Source organism: Trachymyrmex cornetzi, unplaced genomic scaffold (genome assembly GCF_001594075.2).
Source record: "Trachymyrmex cornetzi isolate Tcor2-1 unplaced genomic scaffold, Tcor1.1 scaffold147, whole genome shotgun sequence".
NCBI classification, from domain to species: Eukaryota; Metazoa; Arthropoda; class Insecta; order Hymenoptera; family Formicidae; genus Trachymyrmex; species Trachymyrmex cornetzi.
The window spans coordinates 2,662,301-2,674,770 of record NW_017296059.1 but is presented as its reverse complement, the minus strand read 5'-3'; the positions used below and the strand labels follow the sequence as shown (position 1 = coordinate 2,674,770).

The 12,470-nt window shown below is 36.3% G+C and overlaps 1 protein-coding gene across 1 annotated transcript in view; it reads left to right on the top strand.

The window, feature by feature from the left end:
• Window positions 1-12,470, top strand: part of LOC108757574 (zinc finger protein 608) — a 141,718-nt gene that overhangs the window by 398 nt on the left and 128,850 nt on the right. The window lies entirely within an intron of this gene.

Genomic DNA, 12,470 nt, shown 5'->3' with positions numbered 1-12,470 from the left:
CTCTCTCTCTCTCTCTCTCTCTCTCTCTCTCTCTCTCTCTCTCTCCAATGAAATATTACTTGCACTTCTCGATTAACTGTGATAAATGACTTTTGAATTATTTGCAATTGGCTTTCTACTAATTGAAATGTTTGATTTTTATTTATGAAAATTCTACAATTAATTATTGATTTTTAATTTTTACGAGTAATCTTAGTTAATAAATAACCTTTAAGAAAGACTCGAAGGTGGTTGAAACGTTAGTTTTTTTGTAGACATATTTTTATCTTGTTTTTATTTTCATGTTATTTAATGTACAACTGTATTACATGTATATTAAAATTTGTTTGTTTTGATTCGTAGCTCTCTCTCTCTTCTTATTTTTCTTTTACTTTAAGAAAGAATTCTGAATTACTAAAAGAGTGCTTGTCTATTACTTTCTTATTTGTTAAGACTAGAAATGATAAAAAAATATAAAGATATATTTTCTCTCTCTCTCTGCTTTTATTTAACCAGCATTATTTAAATTTATCAGCATTCTTCTGAGAATCCATTTTTGAACTCGCATGTGAAGATAAAATTTCTTGGCAAGCAATACTTTGCAAGAAATAATTTATGTAACCGATGCTTCGACGTTATTCGTGTCGACGGTTCCGCTATTAACTTGCTAGACAATGGAGCGATTTAACAGGACCTCGTCGCGATTCGCGGGAGAAGTCAACGCGTTAAAAGTTCTCTCAACGGCCGAGAGCTTCTTTCCCTCTTTTCTGTGCCACGGCAATTTTCATTCTTCCAACTACGTTGCACGGTAAGATCTTTAATGGTTTCTACGCGGTAGGAAACCTTCGTCGGGCGCAGCGCGCAGGGAAGGCGCTACGAGATAGAGTTGCCAGATGTCCTGTATATACATGGTTTGTCCTGTATTTTAGCTTGACTTTCAGCGTCTTAGTCGAGTTCGCCGAGAAACGCAATTGTCGCGTACTTTAAAGTTTTGGCATTTAATTAAAGTACAACGAGGACATGTGAATATTTTTGTAGTACATACATATGTATGAAGTATATATATATATATGTTACGTACACATATATTCAGAGATTATTACCTTTTGAAATGTTTAGAGTAGAATCTGGGTCGAAAGGATGATAACGAATGACAATTGAGCCAGTACTGAAATAGAGGGGCACAATTGTTAATTTTTAAGAGTAAACTGTAGAGTTAGATTTTACTCCAAAGATTTTAGAGAATATATAATATATAATATACTGCAATCTTTATAGTATAAATTGATATACAGGTTCTTTAAAGTACCTCGCAAAAAACGTAAAAAATTATCGATCTGCATATTTCCTGTGTTATTTTGTACCTGTCCTCGAAATTAAAGCACAACGTCTGTTGCATTCGACGAACGGCATCGATCTTCGAAGGAGAACGATCGCTTCTGAACAATTTATTTCCAGTTATACCCGAGCAAGGTTATTACAAGCGAGTCGAGGGCCATTAAGGTGCAAGCAACATCTGGAGTCGCTCCCGTGATTTATATCGACGCGAGTCGAAGGTCTTCATCGATTTTATCGCATCGTCGAACAGGCAGTAGTTTGCGCATCGACCGAAATACGCGCCCGGAAAAATTATAATTGCTCTGGTACAAATCGGGGGGGTTTTTCCTCTTTTATTCTTTATCGATAATAAACCGCGACACGTGCGCGATAAAATGCGAACGTGCGGTTAACTATACATCGATATCAAGTATCCGGTGCGCGACCTATAAATCCGTGAATTCCCTTTGCGTATAAAAAAATATTTAACAAAAAAAAAATGAAAGGCCCGGAAATTGAATTTATGAACGTTCTCGTTAACGTAACGCGACACCGTACTTATTTTTTCTCTCTGTTAGTTCCGAAAAGAGAAAAGTCCATGTAAAATAATAAAATTTGAAACTGTAGAAAAAAGTGGAATGTTTCGGCCCAAACACGTAACGTTTTTAATCGCCACTGGAAAGTGATATTAAAGATTAGAGTAATGTTTGTAAATCACGTGATGTGATTTTGTAAATTTAATTTTAAAGCTTTTACAACGGTTAAAAATTATGAAACATGATCCTTTTTGATTTTATAAATAAATAAATACATCATAAAGTTCTCTATAATCCTAGTATAATTGTTTGGAAAATTTGTATGCTACAAAATTAGATATTTTGGACATGTGTAAAAATCATTCTAAACAATAATCCGTCTTTGGCAAGTCGACCAGAAAAAAGCATTACGTAACAAAGAGGCGATTATCAACTTGACGAATGCGCGCTATCTACGATTCTTCTTGTATAATTTATACTTAGTATTCGCTTTATCACCTTTATCTCGCAATGCGAATCAACTACATGGAGTAATGCATTTTACTGTCGGATCGTACGAGCTCACTACATATTTATCGACCGCGACGTGATTTGAATATGCGCCGCTGCCTTTAATGCATCCTCATTGCATTACGGTACAGTAGCGAAGTCCAGAGATGCTAGAATATGAGAATATGAACCAACTACCGTTATTATGATTTACCATCCATTCCGTAAATTGGTGCAAAGTATCATGAATAGAAAGCAGGGAAGTTATGAGAGAAAGAGTCGACTTATTGAATTGTTTCAGAATTGGATCTCTAACTGATGTGTATTGAATTAAGTAAATATATTAATTGTGCAGAAATAGTAAATCAATAAAATAAACGCCTGCAGATACATAAAATAATAAATTAATAAAAAGAAGAAATCGCATTGAACAAAATTATTTTAAGTCTATAGAACTTATATTTCTATGTACATTCATTGCCATACAAGCCAAAGATATAATAATAACCGTTTAATATTTTAACAACTACGAGTATATTATGTACGCTTTTTAATAATAATCATCGCTTTTAATGTATAAAAGGCATAAAGGTCTAAGAATAAATTTGTAAAAGCCACGTTATGAAATGAAAACGTGATGCAAACGTTCCGACGGCGTCTAAACATAGTTTTGATTTATGAACATAAAGGATACGCCTCGTTACGGAAATAAGCCCATCAATTATGAATTTATGCCGAATCGCAGTAGCCATTGAGCTCATCGAGCGCCAACGGACGCGTCTCTCTGTCTCATTTACGGACAATTAACGCGCAGCGCAACGCGTGGAGATTAATAAACACGCGACGCCCACGCGGAAGGCAGACAGAAGGTACGAGACGGGTATAATTTAACGGCGGTCGCGAAGGGGGAGCGTTAATTGAGAATGATCGACTCTCCTCGTCGGCGTGGCGTGGCTCCGCTCCGCTCGACGCGGCTGGAACAAATAATAGCAGTCGGATCGAGGTGCGTATCGCATCGTCGCATCTCCCTCGTCTTATTCCGCTGCGCTGCTTCGGCGTGCCGTGGCCTGGCCTGGCCTGGCCTGGCATGGCGTTTCTCGTGATTCCAATTTTTTCCCCGTGCCGACACGATAAAGAGGCCACTCCACCGCCTCGAAACAAGATTGATCGTGAAGCGTGCTCGTGAGCGCCGCGAGGAAGGGTGCAAAAACATTCGCGCCCACCTGGACTTTCGAGGGAATGTAAGGAGATTAAATTAAATCTGCAATTGAGAGAGGGATTTTACGGAGTAATTCGTTATTAACTCCTCGAGAATGAACTAAATTACTTTTGGCATGTTGAGCTCGCGAGAACCTTGTCGATATGTGATTAAATATATTAATCCTTTATTTAGAACTGTACACTGTTAAATCTGTAGTGTGAATTTAATCTAATTTAAGTCGCCATTGCTCCTATTCAATATCATTAGTTTATACTAAAACAATTAATAAACATGTAGTGTCAAATTTATCCATTAATTGTTTTAGTGTAAAATAACGATATATCGAGTAAGAGCAGCGGCGAATTAAATTAGGTTAAATTTGACGCTATAGATTTAACAGTGTATAACGCTGTTGATTTATTTATTGTGTGGAATATACTCCAGAGTTATTATTGTATGATTATTTTTGTCTCCTGTGAATATATATTGATTAATTTCGAATTTTCCTAAATTAAAATTGAAATTGATCAAACAGAGTTGTAAATGAAAAGAAAATTCGAGAAATCTGAGCAATTCTAAATGTTAAAATTGACAATGATTGGAAGAATAAATACCGAGAAAGGATTGAATTACCTTTGAATTCACGGGAATCTTATCGATATTATATATAACAAATGTGTTTAAATATATTAATTCTTTATTTAAAACTCTTCGCTGTCTATACGCTGTCGATTTATTAATTATGTCGAATATACTTTAGAATGATTATTATCTGATTATTCTTGTTATCTGCAAATACATATTGATTAATTGGAAATTTTCCTGAATCAACGTTGAAATTGATCAAAGATCAATCGCAGATAAAAAAAAGTCCGAGAAATCTAAGCAATTTCAAATGTTAAAATTGATCAGAAGAACTAGCGTTAAGAAGAGACCGAATTGTCTTCTGTATGTTGAGTTTGCGAGAATTGAGAATCTTGTCAATTATTCAAATGTGTTGAAATATTTCAGCGCGCTGCTTGCAGAATCAGATATGTATGTATATACATTTATACAGAAATATTTAAGCACTGAAATCTGTTTTAATCGAAAAATAGGATTTCTCTCTTATTTAATTAGATGTGTTTAAATATATTAGTCCTTTATTTAGTCGAGCTATATTATATAGTATTGATTTATTAATTATATGAAATTAGAATTATTATTATTATATAGCCATTCTATCATCTACGAATATACATTGATTTGGAATTTATCCAAACGTTGAAATTGATCAAAGAGCTCGCAGATGAAAGAAAATCCGAGGAATCTGAACAATTCTAAATGTTAAAACTATCTACAAGAACAACCGTTTGTTTGCGTTTTCTGTAAAAATATACAGACATAACACACGGTAGAACGACTCTGAGGTATTTGCGGAGAAATCTCTTTCTAAATTGTTCTGTTTTGGATTGTTCTATCAGTTATCAAATGTATATGAGACACAAGGGAGATCGTGGGAGAAAGATAGAGAGTGGTAAACTGAGATGACTAAAAGGGATGATAGGAGGTAATAGAGTGAAGGGAGAGAGAAGGAGAGAGACAGAGAACATTATGCACGGGAAGGGACGATCGTGGAGGCACAATAGAAGCAATACGGATACACGAGGCTGAAAGAGCCTCTTCGTTGAGTTTGCTTAAAGGAAAGCAGGTAGATCCGGATGAACTTAATAAAAGACCGCGCACATATCTGACGCAGACGGAAACTATCGATACCGTCATAGCAGCGATGTCGAATCGTTAAACTTTCGTTACAGAGCGTTGCTGAACGCCACGCTGGTGTTGTCCCAATCGCGGGCAGGTGCTCCCAACGTGTTCTAAATAAACCCTGGGAGATAAAGCCGCGGTAAACGTGAGAGACATTGCATAAGCAACAAACGTATTGTTGGCGGTAAATCATTCTTCTCTCGCGTCAGCCTCGCGTCATTTTAACGATCTTGACGGGCGATCATAGTCGAAGGTACTTGGAGAATGCCTTTTGAGCACCTATTACGGAGAATGCCGTTAAGTAAACTACTTTTTAAATGTAATTTCGTGCCTGATTTTATCTAATAGCGTTTTTCATTGACAGAACTAGTGCGCACTCAGTGCACTTTAAAGCCGTTGTACAAAAATCGACGTAAAGATGTACGTTTAATAACAATATATGAACGAATTAAACCGTGAAATATTCGATATATTTTATTGTGCTATTTGATAAAATAAATTTTGAGCATTTTATCAATTGAGATATTTTACCTTTATATTTTTTTAGAACAGTGTACAACAGCTTTAATGTGCACTGAGTGCGCATTAGTTTTGCCAATGAAAAGCGCTATAAATGTTCATTTAGATGAGAGAAAAATCAATGAAACTGGTTGCTTAAAACAGTTAAAACATCAGCTTGATATATCCGTATTATCTTTGCTTATTTTAACATGTCTTGCAGCGGCAAGCTCAAACGTTAAAAATATATATAAAACGCATGTTATATATAAAAGGCCAAAGATTTTAATTGCATTTGAAACTCAATTAATAATATCAGTGAAATACTACCGTTAATATTTTTAATTGAATTGCAGGCTGATAATAAAATACTTGTTTCAACTATTTTCATCTTCACCGTCTAAAAATATTTCAAAAAAAGTCAAAAAGCACCGGTTTAAATAATATATTCATTTAATAAATCGGATTTTTTTTAACATGAATGGATGGAATCTGTAACTTCGGATACTGCATTGTACATCAAATTCATCGATATTAGAGCGGAATAACACTTTAAATATATATCTTCGTTAGACATATCCCACTTTTGTTCCACCACTAGAGATTCGAATCGGTTTTGTGTCGTTCAGAACCTGTAATATATCGAATTTTCTTCAAACGATTGACAAATTAGATATTCGAGTCGGCTTATAATGTATGCAAATTTTGTCGATGTCATGAACCCGATAGCTTCAGATATTCCTTTGTTCAAGATCTGCTTTGCAACGTCAGTGGGGATAGTATTGATTTTAAGATTTAGATTATATTCATCAAGATCTAATGTATTGATCTTTTTAAAAGTTTTATATAAAAAATTTTATCGTGTTAACATTATTCTCTCAGTCCGAAGAAATAGTTACGAATATTTTCTATTAACACGAAAAAGACTTGTCTTCTTTGTTCATTATGTCATAGATTTTATCGATTTTATGGTTTGGTTAGAATGTGATGTAATTAATTAAAAAAAATATATATACCATTCTTTTTCTTGCTTCATTGCATTACAATATATCGAAAACCAATATTGGATTTCGGATAAAGGAATTTTTAGACATCTTCTTGCACAACAAAGAGCACATCTCTTTCTCGTTCATTACAACTGTCGCTTTGGTTGTATGTGTGTTTGTATGAAAGTCCAATATTATAGTTTAAATACTATTTATTCACGAAGAGAGTTCACGTTTTCATCAACAACTTAATAATCTAAATCATTACAACTGTCGCTTTGTTTATATAAAAGAGCATAATTATAGTCTAAATAATCGCTTACAAATATTTTCATCAATAACTTGATAATCTAAATTGTTATAAAGTCTTTATTCTGGTTTTTATCTGTGTTAAGAGTTTATTCTATATATCTCTAATATTATTTCTTCATTTGAAAAAGGTTAATTTGATAAATTAAATCGTTACTGTTGCTTTGTGTGTATAAAAGCCTAGTATAAGTAATATTCATTCACAGAATTATTTCATCAATAACTCGATGATCTAAATTGTTATAAATTCTTTATTCTGGTTCAATGCTCTATATGTTTTTAATTATTTTCTCATTTCAAAAAGATTAACTGATTTAACATTTGTATCGTTATTGTTATTAATTTTATTCCAAGTGTTTAATTATAATCTGAATAATATACTTTTATTAATAACTCGGTAATCTAAATTGTTGTAAGTTCTTTATTGTGATCTTTTATCTATATTAAGTTTATCAGTGCTCTATATATCTCTAATTATTTTCTCATTTAAAAAACGTTAACTTATCTAACATTTGTAACGTTGTTGTTGTTTTTTATTCAGAGTCTAATTACAGTTTAAATAATATGTTTCCCTTGACAATCTAAATTATTACAAACTTTTCACTCTGACTCTAATTTGTATAAAGTTTATTACTGCTTAAGCGCGTTCTATATATCTTTAATTATCTCCTCCTTAGAAAAAGGTCAACCGATTTAATATTCGTAACTGCGCTATTACTTTACATTCATCTTAATTTGGCAAATGGATATTTATTTGACGTTTACCACGTTGAGAGCATGTAACGGTCTATCTTCCCGGTACTCGAAATGGCTCGGTATCTTGAAATATCTTCTGATTAGAGGAAGACCGACCTGTCCGGCTTGTCCCCCGTGCGTTACGCCACTGCGGGTCGTATTGGCCGCCGGCGGTGGAGGGGAGCGGCGATGCCTCAGTAAACGCCAAGCGCTCGAACCGTCGATGCCACGGCGAGGCGGTTTACGGAGAAGACTACTCGCAATATAGAGACAAACCGGCGTTAGTTTCAACGTCGACGAAACGTCGATCCGCGTGATCAACGTCTCACATTCGAGTGACTTGAGTCAGCCCGCGATTCCCGGTGCCGTGAAAATCGTTCGAGGAGCCAACGACTCCTACCGGGAAGTCCTATTCCGTGCGAGCTGTGTGTGGGTGGCTGTGTGTGTGTGTGTATATGGTGTACCGCACTCGTCCGTGTTACCTCGGTGCCTGCATGCGAGAGTGTGCGTCGAAGCCATCGCGTGAGTGTCGGTGATGCTTCCCGCCGTGTACGTGTGTTAGTAGTATGTTCGTGTTGCGCAACGACGATACTTTCGCGTACGCTTAACACTCGTTATCACCGCCGTACGCGGTGTGTGTCGGTGTATACGTGAGTTCTTTTTGCGTGCATCTCCAAAATCGACGACGAATTGAGACGGGGAGAGTGAGAGAGATAGAACGCTGCTGTCATCTTTCTCGGGATATGGATGCTGCTGGAGCAGCGGCGCCTCTTCGCACACGGAGAGAGAAAGAGAGGGAGCGAGAGAGAGAGAGAGAGGATCGCACACACAGCCACCGCACATGAAACTGCACACGCATGCGCGCGATGTGAAAACCGCCGGTCCTCCGCTGCTCCATCGTGCTCCTCTCCTCCACTGCCCTGGTGTGTGTGTGTCTCTCTCTCTCAGTCTCATTCTCTCTCCGTCACCCTTTCCCCTATCACCGCTCTCTCCCTTCCTCTTGATCCTTCCCACCCCTCTCGTCGTCTCCCGTTGGATTACCTCACGGACAAAGGATACGTAAACGGGGATATACGCGCTGGATAAACTTCATCGTGGCTCTCTCTCTCGTCCGGCTCTCCCGCCCCGTCGACGACTATATAGGTATTGTTCCTTGCTTTGCTTTGCTCTGTTCTACTCCATTCTGCACCCCCGTGCATTGCGCCGCCGGGGTGGCGGCGGGTGCTCGATAAGTGCAGTCGACGCCAAAGGCTCTCTTCCCCTCCGCAGGGAAATGCGATTCCGTCGACATGACGGAAAATCTTTGTTAATCCCGGAGATATACACAATTTCGGGAGACCCTATCGTTTCCTTAGTTCAATAAAACTTTACTAACGTGTTACGTTCTCGCATCTGTGTACTTTCTCGCACATCTTCCATTTATAAAATGAGACGGAGGGCGAAAAAGGACAAATAAATCAAGGAAGATTGTCTAAAAGGCTGAAGCTTGTGTACCTAACAAATATTGTCCTTGTAAATTTTATATAGGATACTTCAGACTATTTGTCTATGGATTATTTAGCCTGTAATAAATTTGTTCTTAACGAATGTTATTTAGTTTAATATCATTTCTTTTTTTTTTTTGCAATTATTTTGCAATTATTATTTTACAGTTACAAATCTTTGCAATTATCGAGACGTACATTAAATATAATTTAAGGAAAGATAAAACTAAAATATTTTGTTTTATTAATCTTTTTGTAATTTCAGAATTGCGATTTAATTACGGAATTTTTCATGATCTCCTAATTAATGTTAGGAGCAGTTTCATAAATTATCCCATACAAATGTGAAACGCCTATATGAGCCTCTGCGGTTATTAATACATAAATTATATATTCATAAGCGATGAAATACAATTCTCTCGAAAGTAATTAGGATGTACTTACCAAATGCAATTAAAAATAATACGTACACCCGCAGACGTTTTGACTCTTGAATCCTCTTTAGTGCTATAATTAATAAAGTCGAATAAAAAAAACTTATTCTTGGAGAGCCACAAATATTATTACTTTATTTTCATAAATGATGCTGTAGAACTATTTGTGAGTCGGTTATCTCATTTAATTCCGCGTGTTGGCCGTAACGGAAAAACACTTGTGCGAGATAATCTTCTTCGCACTTTAAGTGAAGGTATCAAGTACCATCTGTGTATCCAGTAGTATCCTTTTTTTTCGTGTGACAGTTTCTTCCACTTAATAAAGCGGCAGGCATGCAGTTTGCCCCGCCGGATGTGTACACGGTTCTGCTCTAGGCCGTGTTTAATGGAGATTCCTGGCCACTATCGATCGCGAACGTGACAGATAGATACCTAGGACGATAGTAATAGGATCAATCGCGACCGGCACATCTGCGGCCCCTATATAACTTATAATGCTGCCGCAAGTTATGACGAGCGAGCGATGCATTATATGTATTATGTACCAGACGGGCTGCACGGAGTGGATTACACACACGACGTTATTACGCGACGGGCTTGCATCGGAAAAGCTTCTCCGGCTGCGGGCCTTTGTGCTTTAACACGACACCGAGAGCTGTTGAAAGAATCGGTTTTATCGCGCGCGAGCTGCACCGCAGAATATTCTCCAAATATATGTATTTCGAACACATTTATATCCCCTCCCCACCCCACCCCTCGCAGTTTAAATCCATCCCGTAAATCCGTTTACTTCGAATGCAAATGCATCGATTATTTTGAAAAGTTGCACGTACGCTGAAAATCGTGTTCGACAGGAAGAGGGTGAGAGAAAGGCTAAAATATCTTTGTAATTTATTCGTTATTTTACATGTAGAAATTCCTGGATATTATGCATATATATACGTACACGTGGACGCTATCGCATAAAATTAAGATACGTCGTGCTTGACATAAATAATAAAGATGACACTAATTTTAATTGAAAAATTACTCTTGGCAGCTCAGTTGAAAACACGAACCAATAATGTAGTCGAACTGGTTTTATCATTAATGTTTTATTGTATAATGTGTAACTTGCGCATTGAAAAATGTTATCTCATTTAGAAGCTGACAAAATCTGATTGACATATTTAAATTACGAACGCGATGATATTCCTTGCTTTAAAAAATTTATTTTCGCTGTTATATTTGCCATTTTAAGCCATTTGTATTGTAAATTTGGATATTCAGTTTGTGCATACTTGTATTTATGTCATGCGCGCTAATATATGGTAATATATAAATTCTATTTTTTTTTACACGACATGTATACGTTACAGAAATCGAAGAGGTAATAAATCTCTCTTCTGTAAATATCAACGAACAAGTATATCTTTATGCAAACCGCAGCGTTTAGTCAGCGATTGTTTAAGTTTACTCAGATTGAATAGCATTTTATATCGTAATAGCCTAACAGGCTATGAGACTTGTGAAAAAAAAGTTGGAGGAATTGATTATTATTATAATCGGGGTGTCTGCAGTAATAATATTATTTCCCTTATTACGAGCGACGTAACGACTCAGCGAATTAATTTCTCCGAAGCAATCATCGCGTAACATTTGCAAAAATCGCGAACCTTGTCAACGAAGCGGCCGATGCAAATGCGTTGGCATTAAAACGTTCTGTGGGACTGGTTCATTACATAAAACGTTGTAACCTCAGACATTGCTACTTTCCAGCTGAGCTGGGAGATATCATTGCCACGCGTAATCACGCGCTTCCATTCGGAACCGAGCGACCGCGATCACTGTAGTTAAGCATCCCTTTTACCCATCGATCGATTGAAAGCTTGCCTGTCACGGAACATCCTTACTCCGGTAGGTGCTTGCTACATCGTGACTTTTGTATCGTATCGACACAAGTATTAAAAGGAATATTGATGACGAAGTTGCTCGAGGAAATCAATCGATGTTTCTAAATGTCAGTGCCATTATCGGTTCATTCATATCGAGCGAGAGTTAAAAATGTTGAATGCGAGAGAATTTGTAAGATTTTTTAAAAATATCTCCAATAAGAGATAGGGATACATTTAAAATGGGGAAGATAGAATTAGTTGGATTATTTATTCCTTCTAAATAATTATTGGTATTGATAATTTCTCATAAAAGTTAGAGATATACGTAAAATGGGGAAGAGAAATAGAGAGTTGAATTGTTTATTATTTCCAGTAATTAGAGGCTATATAGAGAGAAATGTTAATTCACATTTCGTTAGTGTCGTTTTCAGTTTAAAAAATGGTATTTATATCAAGTAACGGTTAAAGATGTTGAATTCGAGAGATCGTATAAGAATTTTAGAAAGTTTCATAAAATATATCTTAAACAAGAAAGACAGAATTGAAGCGTTTATTACATCGTTTATTACTATATATATAGTAATTAGGGATATTGATAATTGCGTTTATTACTATATATATAGTAATTAGCGATATTGATAATTGTATTTTATGCACATGATGGTAACATTAATGGGAAATGTGAAATCGGTTAGATAAACAAAACATAACTTCCAAGTATCGACACATTGATATTATTCTTGACGTTTGTTAGGAGCGCAGGTATAAGAGAATCTCAGCTTGAATGTCATGACGGTTCGACCGGTGGTCTCGATCTTTCCTCTCAAGCTGTTACGGGTCAATTTACGAGCAGGTCCTAAGGTGATCCTTTGTCGCAAAAAT